The sequence below is a fragment of the Nomascus leucogenys genome, chromosome 6, assembly GCF_006542625.1.
Source record: "Nomascus leucogenys isolate Asia chromosome 6, Asia_NLE_v1, whole genome shotgun sequence".
Lineage (NCBI taxonomy): Eukaryota > Metazoa > Chordata > Mammalia > Primates > Hylobatidae > Nomascus > Nomascus leucogenys.
Window position 1 is genome coordinate 67,129,031 of NC_044386.1, and position 16,211 is coordinate 67,145,241.

The 16,211-nt window shown below is 40.8% G+C and overlaps 1 protein-coding gene across 3 annotated transcripts in view; it reads left to right on the forward strand.

The window, feature by feature from the left end:
• The window catches only part of KATNBL1 (katanin regulatory subunit B1 like 1), a 66,453-nt gene that overhangs the window by 21,812 nt on the left and 28,430 nt on the right, over positions 1 to 16,211 (forward strand). For 2 of the 3 annotated variants that reach the window (XM_030814355.1, XM_030814356.1), the window contains exon 2: positions 9,723 to 9,901. The exons of the other annotated variant lie outside the window; for it this stretch is intronic. The gene's annotated coding sequence lies outside the window, so the exon portion shown is untranslated. The remainder of the gene's footprint in view (positions 1 to 9,722; positions 9,902 to 16,211) is intronic. 3 annotated transcript variants of the gene reach the window in all.

Here is a 16,211-nt window from a genome sequence, read left to right on the forward strand (position 1 = left end):
ACAGGCACTTGCCACCACACCTGGCTGATCTGTGTATTTTTAGTAGCTATGGAGTTTCACCATGTTGGCCACGCTGGTCTCTGACTCCTGACTTCCAGTGATCCACCTACCTTGGCCTCCCAAAGTGCTGGGATTACAGGCGTGAGCCACCATGCCTGGCCTATTTGTGAATATTCTTAATTTGTGGCAATGTGGTTGTTTGCATAAGTTCAGTAAGAATCTGTTTTCTTTTATAATGGGACACCGATGGAGGAACTGGTTATTTTTCCAGGACTTTGACTGAAATGGCCTTATGATAGGTTCCAACAAAACCATTTTAGGAGAGCCTATGTGGACAATGATTTTTGCTGTACTTTGTATGGGTAATCAGGCCAAGTATAGTTGGACTGAAGCTTATTTTACAGGTGGCTTTGTCCTGCTGTGATTTATCTTTGGTAGAAGTGGGGGACTGGAGAGAGAAATATTGTATTTCAGAGGAAAACTGTAGTATTAGATTACCTTTGATTCCTGAGTGGCCATGTTGTTATGGGATCTCGGGGGTGTCGATTTTTCTGGCCAGAACCTCTGTGGCTGCAGTGCCTTTGCCCAAGTTCTTGTCCTGTGTCCAGGAAGAATGAGGTATACAGACAAGTGAAGGGTGAAGAAGAATTTTATTTAGTGTTAGAACAGCTCAGAGGAGTGGGTAGCTCCTCTCTGTAGGCAGGTCGTCCAGTTGAGTGTTCAGCTCTTAGCAGAGAAGAGGCCCTGGAGAGAGTGGCTCCTCTCTGCAGTTAAGTCATTCTGATATCTCTGCAGGTCTCTGAAGCGCTCAGCAGATAGGGCAGCTTCTCTCTTCCGCTGGGTCGTCTCTGCAGCATTCAACGGAGCCGGTACTCCTCTCTGCAGCTGGTGGTCCCATCTTCTCTGGCTAATCAGCAGAGAGGATACTTCACTCTGCAGCTAGTCATCCTCTCCTGTCATCTCTCTGCCATCTTTGTCCTCTGGCATCCTCTGCCCTGCTGTGGCTGAGCCCAGGGCTTTTGTGGACCTCAGAGGGGAGGAAGTACATGCCAGTTGGTCCATGGGCTGCCATGGGTGGGCCCGGAAGAGGCACCACGAGTCTCCATTCTTGTCCTTGGGACTGGCAGCCCAGCCCCCTTCCTTCAGGTCCTCCCTGGCCTGAGGGTGGGGCCTTACTGGGGACCCTGCCCCCTTCCATCCAGGACTCTTGTCTATCTCCCGCTGCCATTCATGGCCCTGGGGCTTGGCCCCAGCCCTGCTCTCAGATCAGAGCAGGTGCTGGGAGCAGAGAGAGGCCAGGCAATGGGAGCAGACACCCCTGAGCCTACAGGGACGGTGAGGGGGATCCTTCCTGGGGCGCCCAAGGGTGTAGACTGCAGAGATGCCCTGGTCCTGTGCCTGGGAGGGCAGCCGCAGCTATACAGGGGAGCTCCCACCCCGCCAGTTTGGAAGAGGCAGGGCTCCCGCCTGTCCCCAGCTCCTGCCTGCTTCCTGGAGAAGGAGGCCCAGGTCTGCAGCCATGGGTGCGGTGGCTGCAGCTGCACCCTGGAAGGCAGATCCTGCCTCTTCCTGGCTCCCCACAGAGCACAGGGAGGCTGGGATCCACAGCTGCAGTTTGGGCGGCTGTAGCCCACCTGGGCGGGGCTCCTGCTTGCTCAGTAAAGCAGGAGACTTGGGTCTACAACTGCAGCGGCATGGGGACCTCTTGTCCCAACTCAGAAGGGGCGGGGCTCCCACTGGCTCCATGGAATGTGCAGCCCCAACTGGTCTCCCCTGCTACAAGTGGCATGATGGCAGCAGCCACTGTCATCAGTGTGGTTACTCATGGTATCTAGTTGCCTACAATGCCTCTCCTCAGCATGAAGCAGCCAGAAAGATCAATGACCAGACTCTCCATGATTGAGGGACTAATAAATAGAAAGGAGGTTACTGAAACGGCCCAATTGTCCCATAGAAGTGATGTTTATGGTTTCTTTGAATAAACATAGACATTGACCCTCCTGGTCTTAAAACATTGAGAAAGTAACTCTTGTCTTGTGAATTCCTTTCTCAGGAAACCAACCAGCAGGCCTCTCAGACAGTATCATGGAACTAAAACTTACCAGATCATAGCATCTGGGCAATGAGACACCAGACCCCTTATCTGTCATGATTGCCCAAGTGGCCACCTGCTTCCTGTTGTCCAACTCTTCTTTCTTACCCCTCCCCAATTCCTGTTTTCCTGCATGTAGTTACATTTCTTCCCTGCTATGTAAACCCCTGATTTTAGTTGATCAGGGAGATGGATTTGAGGCTGATCTTCCATTTCCTGAGCTGCAGCACCTGATTAAAGCCTTCTTCCCTGCATTGTCTCAGTGATTGGCTTTCTGTGTGCCAAGCATCAGGACCTAGACCAAACCTCTGCTGTTCTGGTAACAGTATTTTGAGTGTGATGATATTCATTGTTCACTGGAGGTTATATATCTATAGGTATACATTCATATTAACTAATAATCATTGATTTACAATTTACATTGCATACATAAATATATGAAATGCAGTTGCTGCCCAAGAGAAGTTTTGCAGTCTATTTGGCAAGAGGAGACACACCTGGATTAGTTAGTGCCCAGTGATATCTTGCCTTTAGGCCTTCAATTATTTGTAGATTGTTAAGTCTTAAACTGTGCAGTATTCACTAAGTACAAAAAGAGACAGTGAAGGAAGAAATCAACGAAGACAAGGATCTAGAGTCCTTCAGAGGCCAGCACAGTGTCGCATGCCTGTAATCCCAGCACTTTGGGAGGCCAAAGCAGGCAGATCTCTTGAGCCCAGGAGTTTGAGACCAGCCTGGGCAACATGGTGAAACCCCGTCTCTACAAAAAATACAAAAATTAGCTGGGCATGGTGGCAGGCACCTGTAGTCCCAGCTACTTGGGAGGGTGAGGTGGCAGGATCACTTGAGCTTGGGAAGTCAAGGCTGCAGTGAGCTGTGATCATACCATGGCACTCCAGCCTAGGCACAGAGCGAGACCCTGTCTCAAAGAAGTGTTTCAAAGAGGAAGATTTGAACTCAAGTCATCAAGAGAGGCTATGATGAAGTAGAAAGGAAGGAAGGAGAAGTTTCAGAGAGAAGAAACATTTTGTTTTAATAAAAATGAAACATGGCCGGTTGCGGTGACTCACGCCTGTAATCCCAGCACTTTGGGAGGCCGAGGTGGGCAGATCACGAGGTCAGGAGATCGAGACCATCCTGGCTAACAAGGTGAAACCCATCTCTACTAAAAATACAAAAAATTAGTCGGGCGTGGTGGCGGGCACCTGTAGTCCCAGCTACTCGGGAGGCTGAGGCAGGATAATGGTGTGAACCCAGAGGCGGAGCTTGCAGTGAACCGATATCGCCACTGCACTCCAGCCTGGGTGGCAGAGCAAGACTCTGTCTCAAAAAAAAAAAAAAAAAAAAGAAACATTAGGAGAGACAGGAAGTATTAATACCAAAAGCTGTGTTTAAGGATACTTACGATGAGTTTAGGGGTTTCTTTTTTTCCTTTTTTTTTTTTTTTTTTGAGATGGAATGTCACTCTGTTGCCCAGGGCTGGAGTGCAGCGGTGCAATCTCGGTTCACTGTAGCCATCTCAGCTCACTGTAGCGTTGGCCTCCCAGGTTCAAGTGATTCTGCTGTCTGAGTTTGCCGAGTGGCTGGGACTACAGGTGCGCACCACCACACCCAGCTAATTTTTTTTTTTTTTTTTTTTTTTTGAGATGGAGTCTTGCTCTGTCACTCAGGCTGGACTGCAGTGGCGCCATCTTGGCTCACTGCAAGCTCCGCCTCCCGTGTTCACGCCATTCTCCTGCCTCAGCCTCCCAAGTAGCTGCGACTACAGGCGCCCGCCACCACGCCCGGCTAATTATTTTGTATTTTTTCAGTAGAGACGGGGTTTCACCGGGTTAGCCAGGATGGTCTCTATCTCCTGACCTCGTGATCCACCCGCCTCGGCCTCCCAAAGTGCTGGGATTACAGGCATGAGCCACTGCGCCCCGCAATTTTTTGTGTTTTTAGTAGAGATGGGGTTTCACCATGTTGGCCAGGCTAGTCTTGAACTCTTGACCTCAGTTGATCCATCCGCCTCGGCCTCCCAGGGTGCTGGAATTAAGGCATGAGCCACCGCACCCAGCCGAGTTTAGGAGTTTCTACCTTTTTCCCTCTGCTTCCTGTAAAAGATTTAATGTGGTAGTTTCTTAAGTTTTTGCCCTCTTCTCATAAATGGAATCACTTGATCTCTGCATGGCATTCTTATGTTAGTACTCTGCCAAACTTTGCCTACCACTTTGAAATCACTTTGAACATCAAAATATTCTCTCGGGTTTTAAGAATTTCGTAATTATTTATTCCCCTTTCTCTTTATTGTAGTTTCCTCCTCTATTAAAAAAAATCGTATTTTATTGTCTGCAGGTTTTTCTTTCTTTTGGAGTGAGGCAAGGTAAATACATAAACGTCTTTAATAAATTTAAAAAAGTGAGACTCAGCTGTTTCCAAGGTTATAGAGCTAGTTAAGCGGGAAAACTGGGAATTTGAATATGGATCTGTTTGACCTAATCTTTTTAGCTGCACCAGCCTTTAAAAATTTGGATGAGTCTTTAATTTTTTACCCAGATTGTAAGTTGTGATACCTACCTGCATAGTAAGTAGAAAGCTTTCCAGAGAGCTGGAAGGGGCAGGAGGAGCCTGGAGGCCTTTGCAAATTAAGTTTTAACTCCCATTGGCCTGACAGCACTTACCCCACATCATTGCATGCAAAGGGTACAGAGGGCATCCCCAGTCTGCAGGGTCAGACCCAGCCCACACAGCTGAGAGGAGCAAACAAAACCGGTAGAGCTGGCCTTGGTAGTCGCCAGTCAAAATGAAAATTCCAGATACTTTGAGGAATGTTTCTGGCACCTCCAGGATTGAAGAGTAACCAGTTTCCTGGAGACGAAAGAATGGATGTGGGCCAAGGGGCGCCATATTTCTCAGCTCTGTCAAGCAAATGCCAAGTATCCAAGGAGTCTAGTGAAAAGCCATGGATAGCATGTGCTCTGTGCCCCAATTTATTTTTGAGTCAGATTATTGAGGTATCATACCTTTCCATGAGTTTTGGCAGTTGTGTAATTACCACCACAATCAAAATACAGAACATGTCCCTCTCCTCAAAAAGTTTCCTCTTATCCTTTTGTAGTCAGCTTCCTTCCCTGTCTCTGGCAATCACTGATATTTTTCTTATCCATATTTATTTTCTAGAATGTCATGAAAATGAAGTTGTGTAATATGTAGGCTTTTAAATCTGGCTTCTTTCGCTTAGTATAATGCATTTGAGACTTACCCAGGTTGTCATGTCTATTGGTAGTTCATTCTTTTTTATTGCTGAGTAGTTAGTCATTTGTATAGAAAAAAATCATGAATAAATCAGTCTAGGATGGTAAACATTTACCTCAGGTGGGGTGAACATACATCCCAACATTCCTGGGACTGATCTGATTTATGCCTATCGTCCCAGGATAATTTTTAATAGTAACTCCTTTCACTCTCAAAAGTGTCCTAGTTTGGATGATAAATTCTATGGTCACTCTAAATGAGGGCATACCAAGATGTGATTATATTTCATTTGCTTTACAATGCTGTCATATTTGCCTTCTAGAACACCATAATTGTGTATATTTATATTTCTTATAAGTATTATTGGTGATAATAGCAGTAATAACTTATGTGTAATCTCATTTTCATTTTCACAATATTCTCATTTTGCATTTGAGAAAACAGATTTAGAATAGAATAAATGACCTGCCAAAAATCATGAGCTAGAAAGTGATAAAAACTGCATCGCTTATACAGTCAGCCCTTAATCTCTTGTATTAATTGGGAGGCATTACAGTGTATTCGTTAAGAATATAGGCAATGGAGACAGAACACCTGGGTTCCAGTGCAGACTCCTACTTGTTTTCGTTGTTTAATCTTGGGCAAATTATTTAATCTTTTTATGCCTTTATTTTCTTACCTGTAGAAAGAGGATAATATGTCTTCAGTGCCTACACCTGGCATACGGTAAATTTTTGATAAAGTCTATCTGTTATTTTTAATGATACTGTTAACACCATCATAGTGGAATCTTTCCCCAGCAAAACCCTTTCTCCTCCCCATCCATATACATACATACATATACACACACACACACACACACACACACACACGCTGGAATGTTTTGTGTTTTCTCCATTCTAATTTAAAAAATTAATTATTAATTTTTAATAGTAATGTCTCTAATTATGAAGACCTTCAATATTTAAGAGGTGAAAGATTAATACAATCTGAAGAGAAACAAGAGTATGTCTTTGATATTTAGATAAATAGTTTAGTCTTGGTGTAGCAAATCAATTCCAAAAACTATGTTTCTTGGAAATCTACATTTTTCAAATTTTATATGTATCTGCTAAAATAAAAATAAGATAGGATGATGGCTAAGTCTGGGAATCACGGAGTAAAATTGTGCCAACTTCTTAGGGCCTTTTTAATATATTTAAATTCCAGGAAATAGTTTAATGTGCAGCATATCCAAATGTGCTTGAACACAATAAAGCATCCATTAAAATCTACAGCACTACTTCGGAAATTCTGTAGTAGTATTTTACCATGAACACTATAGGTAATGATTGTATAGGATGATTTCTAAGGACCAGGAGAAGACTGGTGGCAGGAAAATCAAATAATTGTCATGGTGATTTAGGCTTGAAGTTATGGGGCTACAGTTCTGACAGTGGAAGAAGGAAGATCTGAATGGATCTGTGAAATATTTTTAAGGAAGGTTTGCATTGGTTTGGTTTGTTTTGGAGATGGGTCTCACTCTGTTGCCTAGGCTGGTATCGAACTCCTGGGCTCAAGTGACCCTCCCACCTCAGCCTCCCAAAGTGCTGGGATTACAGATGTGAGCCACTGTGCCCTGCCTGAAGATTTGAGAAAACTTGGTGATTTGTTAGAAGGAAGGAGAAAGGAGTCAAAATAACTCCCATGTTTCCAGTCTGAGAGAATTTTGCCAGTCATTTCAAATGTGATAGCTAGGAAGGGCAGCAAGTTGGTTTGACATTGAAGAGATTTAGATGTGTTGACTTGGACCTAGCAGTGGCTGACCCAGGAGCCAAATACAAAGAAATTAAGGAAGACCTGGGTTGAGAGAAATAACTGAAGCCATGAAAGCATATTTCTTCAATTTTAGTAGAGAGAGGAGCTGCTGGAGGAAAAGGAACCAGAAAAATGGTAAGGGAACAAGGAGAGTCAGAACAACTGTGTTGTATGAACAGAAAGAGTCAGGGAAGGGCCATGAAGTGACGAAAGAGCTAAATGGTGATGAAGAATGAGCGATGTCTTTAGAGTTGGCTTGGCTGACTTTGATGAGTATCATCAGTTCTATAAAGGCTCCTATATAGGTTTAATTCAAGATGCATTTTTTTTTTCAGATGAGAGAGCAAAATAAAAGCAAGATTACAAAGAGTTAAAGAGAAAATGGAAGCTAAAAAGCACTCATTGTAGAAATTTGGCAGGAAAGGGAAGCAGAGAAAGAGTATAGGAGTTGATCGTGGAAATCTGATCATGTTTGAAAGCAGAAGGGAGGAATAAGTTCAAAGGGAGAAATCAAAGATTTTTAAAAAGGGTTTGTGGGAGCAAAGTCCAAATTGAGGTGAGAAAGCAAGAATTGAGAAAGTTAGATGAAGCTGTCCTAATTTTGGAAAAGTTAAAATAGATTCTTCTTATAAAATATTACCTCCATGTATTGGCATTTCCACCTTTTTTGCTTGTTTACTATAAGGGAGTTATACGATTAAGCCATGTTTTATAAGACAGTGATCTCATCAACTTAAAATATTTATTTCTTCAGATTATAAAAATAATTCATGTTTGTTGTAGAAAATAGAAAAACATGTTAAGTGATGGTGGGGGGGAGCACCCATAATCCCAACAGCAATAAATAATTTCTGTTAATGTTTTGATAGACCTTTTTTGATTGGATAGATCTTACCTATATCTCTTTTGAAAAACCTGGATCTTACTATGCATTTAGTTTTCTATTCTGCTTTTTAAAATACTGTTGCTTGCCAGGTGGGATGTTGTGTGCCTATAGTCTTGGCTATTCTGGAGGCTGAAGTGGGAGAATCTCTTGAGCCCGGGAGTTTGAGGCCAGCCTGAGCAACATATGAGACTTTATCTCTTAAAAAACAAACAAACAAAAAATACCATTGCTATGGTTTCAATGTGCGCTCCAGAGTTCACATGCTGGAAACTTAATCCCCTATGCGACAGTGTTGAGAGGTGGGACCGTTAAGAGGTGATTAGGTCATGAGGGCTCTGTCATGAATGGATTAGTATTTTTATCATAGGAGCAGGTTCATTATTGTTAAAGTGGGTTTGTTATAAAAGTAATTTTGGCCCTTTTGCTTTCTGTTTTGCCCACTTACCCTTCTACCTTCCACCATGGGATGAGGAAGCAAAAAGGCCCTTGCTAGATATGGGCCCCTCAGTCTTGGACTTCCAAGCCTCTAGAACTATACAAAATAAACCTCTGTTCTTTATAAATTACCCAGTCTCAGCTATTCTGTTGTAGTAGCACAAAACGAGCTAAGACAACCATTATTTTTGGACTTTGCTCCACTTCACAAAACAGCCTTTGAAAATAGTCTTTTTAATATTCCATTGTAAGCACCAGTCCCATTGAGATGATCAGCCTTGGCTTTCTTAGATCCATTCTTATCACCTTCTTTTTTTAACCTGATCTGTATTGCATTTTGAAACATAACTACAGATAATACTGTGGTTATTGAAATACTGCACATATTGAGAGTCTGGCAACTGAATTTAGGAGGAAAGGAGGAAGGAATCAGTACGTACAGGCCCTAAAGATTATCCCAGAAAAATCTCATGTTTACCTTCTCTTCTCTCCTTCACTGAAATCCTTTTTTTTTTTTTTTGAGACAGAGTCTCGCTCTGTCACCCAGGCTGGAGTGCAGTGGCATGATCTCAGCTCACTGCAAGCTCCGCCTCCCGGGTTCACGCCATTCTCCTGTCTCAGCCTCCCAAGTAGCTGGGACTACAAGCGCCCACCACCATGCCCGGCTAATTTTTGTATTTTTAGTAGAGACGGGGTTTCACCATGTTAGCCAGGATGGTCTCGATCTCCTGACCTCATGGTCCGCCCTCCTTGGCCACCCAAAGTGCTGAGATTATAGGTGTGAGCCACTGCGCCGGGCCCACTGAAATTCTTGAAGAAAAAAGTTCATGTTCACCCTTCCCTTTCATTTTTTACATGGTAGCCACCTCATGGGAAAACTTGTGATAAGGCCCCATGAATCTCCTGGTGGGCCTTAGAAAAGAGAGGAAAAGGCTACCCATGTTAGATGAAGGAAGGGGATGGTAGATAGCTTATAGCTTATGTTCACCTGTCCACCTGTTGTTATCTCCTCAGAAAAATTAGTACAGTCATATTATTTGGCTTCAATATGCTGTTTAAAGTTGGTTATTCGGATTGAAAATGTTTATTCTAGTTGAGAACAAATTGAATTCAATTAACGAAAATAGAAATGTGGTTGAACGGCATGGATTCTACGTCCTGTGATCTGCTATTAACTGTCTTTGGGTTAGTTACTTGACATCTCTGGGTTAAAAAAAAATAGGCTAAAGCTTTTACGTTCTAAAACCCTTTTATTTCTTATGTATTGTATTATAGTGGTTATAAACTGTTTTCAACTTCAAGATTCTTGAGAGATAACTACACATACCCTTTGCCATAGTGGGAATGACTGTGTAGTAGTAACTGGAGGAGAAAGTTTCTTTGTACACAACTATGCTTTGATTTTCAAGAGGAGGAATGAAATTGCCTCGTGAAATTACAGAGTTAAATACAATGTAAGTGATAAATATATTGTAGTATATTAATGGAAAAAGAAAGCTTAACTTGATCTTGAGCTGTAACTTAAGGTGTTACAAACAAAAGTCTAGACGTGTTCCATTCCTGTATGATGAGTTTTTCTCATTATTTTAAGTAGATGTGGAGTATGTGAACACTTCGAGCTGTTTAATCTTTTTTTTTTTTTTTTTTTTTTTTTTGAGACAGTTTCGCTCTTGTCACCCAGGCTGGAGTACAGTGGCTCGCTGCAACCTCTGCCTCCCAGGCTCAAGTGATTCTTCTGCCTCAGCCTCCCAAGTAGCTGGGATTACAGGCATGCACCACCATGCTCAGCTAATTTTATATTTTTAGTAGAGAGGGGATTTGCACCACCATGCTCAGCTAATTTTATATTTTTAGTAGAGAGGGGATTTCACCATGTTGGTCAGGCTGGTCTCAAACTCCTGACCTCAAATGATCCACCCGCCTCGGCCGCCCAAAGTGCTGGGATTACATATGTGAGCCACCGCTCCCACCCTAGAGCTGTTTAATCCTTTGATTTGGCAGTCATTGTAGTAGATTATATAGAAAGATCCCTTTTCATTTTTCTGGTAGGTGATAGCTACTATGTAAAGAGAATTTATCCCTCCAATTCCTTCTACATGCTTCTGTTTTTCTACCTTCTCAGGACAATACCCTAAGGGTATTAGCAAACATTGTATTGTCTTTAAGAAAATATGCACTATATCCAATGTTCAGGATAGTTATACACAGTTAGTATATTGGCCCCTTTTCAGTCTTTTATTCTCTTAAGACCTTATTTCTTTTGTTCCTTTTTTTTTTTTTTTCATTAACAGGCTATCATTGCCAGTTTCTATGATCACTGTCTTCAACCCTTAATACCATTCCAGGTTCTTCACTTTTTTGTGTATTATCAAATAGCACTTCAAAAGCACATAGAGGCCTGACCATTGCTTTAAACTAGTTTTAGTTACATTGTCAAATGCTCTTGGTGGAAAAGGGATAATCCTGTATTGTTGCCCCAACAAAGGTGCTGTCAAATATATGAGACATGAAACAAAATGGAATTTGTAGTGTATAAATCCTTTGCAATGAGACTTTACCATTACAATTATGATTTCCTTCACTCCTTTTAAAGCTTTATTGAAGTATAATTTATATACCATAAAATTCACCTGTCTTAAATGTGCATACCAAAATATACAATTTACTGATTGTAACTATATTGTAAGTGTACACAGAATTGTGCAGTTGTCAACCCCAGTATAATTTTAGAACATTTCCATCATCCCAAAAAGAAACCTTGTGCCTATATATAATTATTCCCACTCCCATCCTAGCCTAAGACAACCATGAATCTACTTTCTATCTCTATAAATTTTATTTTATAGACATTTTTATTTAAATTGAATCATGTAATATGTGGTCTTTCATGTTTGGCTTCTTTCACTTAACACAGTATTCAAACATGTTGTATACGTATTGGTACTACTTTTTTTTTTTTTTTCTTTTTGAGACGAAGTTTCACTCTTCTCACCCAGACTGGAGTGCAATGGCGTGATCTGGGCTCACTGCAAACTCCACCTCCTGGGTTCAAGTAATTATCATGCCTCAGCCTCCCAAGTAGCTAGGATTATGGGTGCCTGCCACCACACCCAGCTTATTTTTTTTCTATTTTTAGTTGAGAGGGAGTTTCACCACGTTGGCCAGGCTGGTTTCGAACTCCTGACCTCAGGTGACCTGCCCACCTCGGCCTCCCAAAGTGTTGGTATTACAGGCGTGAGCCACCACACCTGGCCACTTCATTCCTTTTTGTTGCTGAATGATATTCCATACAGATACACCACATTTCGTTTATTCATTCAGCAGTTGATGGACATTTGGGTTGTTTTTTGCTTTTTGGCTATTGTGAATAATGTTGTTATAACATTTGCATACATGTCTTTGTTGGGACATACGTTTTTGTTTCTTTTGCATTTTTATGTAGAAGTAGAGTTGTTGGATCATATGATAAATCTGTATTTAATATTTTAAGAAACTGCCATTTTCTCACCCAGGCTGGAGTGCAATGGTGCGATCTGGGCTCACTGCAACCTCCGCCTCCCGGGTTCAAGTAATATTTGGAAAATACATTTTCCAAAGTTTGAATGTATTTTTACATTCCTATAGTAATGCGTGAGGGATCCAGTTCTTCCACATCTTTCTCAACATTGTTATTGTCTGTCTTTTTTAGTATAGCCATTCTAATGGTTACGAAGTATTATCTCATTGCTTGTGCAACAGGTTTGCAAGTAGTTTTGACTTGCATTTTATAATGACTAATGGTGTCAAGTCCTTCATTCTTAAAAAGTTTTAGAAAACTATTTTAGCCTATGAAGAAGTAAACATGTCTCCCATATGAAAGGGTGCAGACTATGTACATTATCATCTAGAGAAAAAAATAATTTTATAGATTCTTTAAAAACACATACAGATTGAGTATTCCAAATCTAAAAATCCAAATCTGAAATGGTCCAAAATCCAAGGCTTTTTGAGCACTGAAATTTTTTGAGCACTCAAAGGGAATGCTTACTGAAGCATTTGGGATTTGGGATTTAGGGTGTGTGACCAGTAAGTATATAATGGACATATTTCAAAATCTGAAAAAATAGAAGATCCAAAACACTTCTGGTTCCAAGCATTTCAGGATTTCAGGTAAGGGATACTCAACCTGTATGTACACATATGTTATATATGCCTGTGTGTGTGTGTGTGTGTGCGCACGCGCGTGTGTGTGTGCGTGTTGCTTATTTTATATTTGTATTATATTATTTTTATTGTAATGGAATCTTAGTATGTTGCCCTGGGTGGTCTTGAACTCCTGCACTCAGGCAATCCTCCTGCCTTGTCAGCCTACCACAGTGCTGGGATTACAGGCATGAGCCACCACCCTGGCCTGCATTTTAAAAGTTATTATTTGTGGCCAGTCGCAGTGGCTCATACCTGTAATCCCGGCACTTTGGGAGGCCGAGGTGGGTGGATCACTTGGGGTCAGGAGTTCAAGACCAACCTTGCTAACATGGCGAAACCCTATCTCGACTAAAAATAGAAAAATTAGCTGGGTGTGATGGCGGGCACCTGTAGTCCCATCGAGGCAGGAGAATCGCTTTAATGCGGGAGGCGGAGGTTGCAATAAGCCGAGATCACACCACTGCACTCCAGCCTGGGCGAGAAAGCGAATTAAGAAAAAAAAAAAGTATTTGCATGATACTTTTTTCCCCCCTTCCTTTTACTTTCTGCATGCCTACATCATTATTTTTGAAGTGAGTTTCTTGTGGACAACATATAATTAGGTCATGTTTCTGAATTTACTCTGTCAATCTCTGGCTTTTAATAAACTAAGTGACTTTTAGACCATTTACATATAATACAGTTATCAGTATGTCAGAGCTTAAGTCTATCATTTTATTTTTTGTTTTCTGTTCTCTCTGTTCTTTGGTTTCCCTGGCTTTATATGTTGGTTTGTTATTTTGTTTTGTTTGCCTTTCTCCAGGTTATGTAAACACGTTTCTCATTCCATTTTGATTTCCCTGTAGTGTTTTTAAGTATAATTCTTGATACAGCTTTTTCAGTGATAGCTCTAGTTATTACATTATACATACATATCACAGTCTACTTATGTGGTCATTTTACCAGTTTGAGTAAAATGTAGAAATCTTACCTCTTTTTATGTCCCTTTAACCTCCACCACTTATCCTATAAAAGTCTTAATTAGTTTCTTTACCTGTATTTTGAACAGCATCAGATAGTGTTATAATTTTTACTTCAACAATTAAACATAATTTGGAAAACTCAAGAATGAAAGTCTATTGCATTTTCTTATATTTTTGCTCACTATTTTCTGTCTCCCTGGTGTTCCTAGATTTCTTCTTTCATCATTTGTTTGTTTCTTTGTTCATTTGTTTTGTTTGGCTAAAGAGAACTTCCTATAGTCATTCTTTTAAGGTAGATCTGCTGGTAACAAATTCTCTTAATTTTCTTTCATCTGAGATTGTCAGTTTTCTTTTCATTCCTGAAGGATATTTTTACTGAACGTAGGATTCTGGGTTGACACTTCTTTTCTTATAGCACTTGAAAAATGTGCCATTCCTTCTAACTATTCCCCAATTGTCTCCATCTCCTCTCTAATTAACACCAGGTATTTATTATAAATTAATTTCATAATTTCTTTCCTCATGTATTCTGATGTATACCAGTTTTCCTCTACTTCTGGTGCACAGCCTTCATCTTGGGACCTTCTTTGATAATCATCCTGGGAAATGCCTTCCATATATCCTATTGGATTTCCATTTCTTACCCTTCTTTTTTTTGGTTTATCCTTCTTTTATTGCTTACTGTGAATAAATTTTTGGGAACTCTGTGTATCTGAAGATACGTTTCTCTTACCCTCACACTTGACAATTTGGCTGGATATAAAATTTTAGGTTGCCTGAGAATTTTGAAGGCTTTACTCTGTATCTGTCATTTTTACATGACCAAGTTTGGATTTTAGGATTTATTTTTTATTTGTTTGTGTATTTTCACCTTCTCTAGCTTCCCTACTACTCTGAAATTTAGCAATGATGTACCTTGTAGGTCTGTTTTCATCCATTATGATACACTTTCCATTTAGAAATTTATGTCCTTCAATCTTGTACAGTTCTCTTAAAGTATCTCTTTGTTTGATTTCTCTTTTACTTTCTTGTACTCTTTCTAAAATTCTCTTTATTTGGATGTTGGTCCCTCTAAACCAGTCTTCTGATTTTTTTTTTTCTTCCTGTGTTCTGGGAGATAGCTTCAGGTTTCTCTTCCAACTTCTGTTGAGTTTTTTACTATTTTTATTATGTCCTATTTTTAATTTTTAAGAGTATTTTTGTTGGATTTTTTGTCTCATTTTTGTTGTATAGATGCAATTATTTCAAATATTTTTTAGAAGTTAGGTTTATCAAAGTACAATTTACACACAATAAAAATTCACCCTTTTTAGTATATAGCTCTATTAGTTTTGATAATTAGGTAACTACCACCTTAGTTGACATACAGTTCTTTGGAAACAGACCACCATTGATGTTAGTATTTTAGAGAGAAGCGTGTGTGTGTGTGTCTGTGTGTTATAAGATTAGTCAGAATTCCTAAGAAAGTATCCTCTGCACTCTTCCCTGGAGTGTATAAGCCTGGTTGCAAGCCTCTGTGAGGCAAGGAGTAGAAAGAAGGTTAGCGGTCTCAACATTTAGTATGTAAACTTTCACTTGGTCATCCACCTTTTTAGAATATGTTCCTAGGCTGGGTGCGGTGGCTCACACCTGTAATCCCAACACTTGGATAGGCCAAGGTGGGTGGATCACTTGAGGTCAGGAGTTTGAGACCAGCCTGGCCAATATGGTGAAACCCCATCTCTACTGAAAATACAGAAATTAGCCAGGCATGGTGACGGGAGCCCATAATCCCAAGTACTCAGGAGGCTGAGGCAGGAGAATCGCTTGAGCCTGGGAGGCAGAGGTTGCAGTGAGCCAAGATCACGCCACTGGACTTCAGCCTGGGCAATAGAGTGAGATAGAGTGAGACTCCATCTCAAAAAAAAAAAAAAGAATATGTTCCTCCCAAGGACTCTGTTTTACGTTTTCTAGAGAATAAAACTCGTTTTTTTACTGGAATGAGAAAGAGGATCTAGTGAGCCAACTGTGTCTTAAATGGATATTCGCTCTATCTACTTGTTCTTAGGGTTACCTTTATCTCCACTTCTTTTATTTATTTATTTTTTATTATTATACTATAAGTGCCAGGGTACATGTGCACAACGTGCAGGTTTGTTACATACATATACATGTGCCATGTTGGTTTGCTGCACCTGTCAACTTGTCATTTACATTAGGTATTTCTCCTAATGCTATCCCTCCCCCACCCCCTACCCCATGACAGACCCTGCTGTGTGATGTTCCCTGCCCTGTGTCCAAGTGTTCTCATTGTTCAGTTCCCACCTGTGAGTGAGAACATATGGTGTTTGGTTTTCTGCCCTTGTGATAGTTTGCTGAGAATGATTGTTTCCAGCTTCATTCATATCCCTGTAAAGGACATGAACTCATCCTTTTTTATGGCTGCATAGTATTCCATGATATATATGTGCCACATTTTCGTAATCCAGTTTATCATTGATGGACATTTGCGTTGGTTCCAAGTCTTTGCTCTTGTGAATAGTGCTGCAATAAACATACATGTTCATGTGTCTTTCTAGTAGCATGATTTATTATCCTTTGGATATATACCCAGTAATGGGATCACTGGGCCAAATGG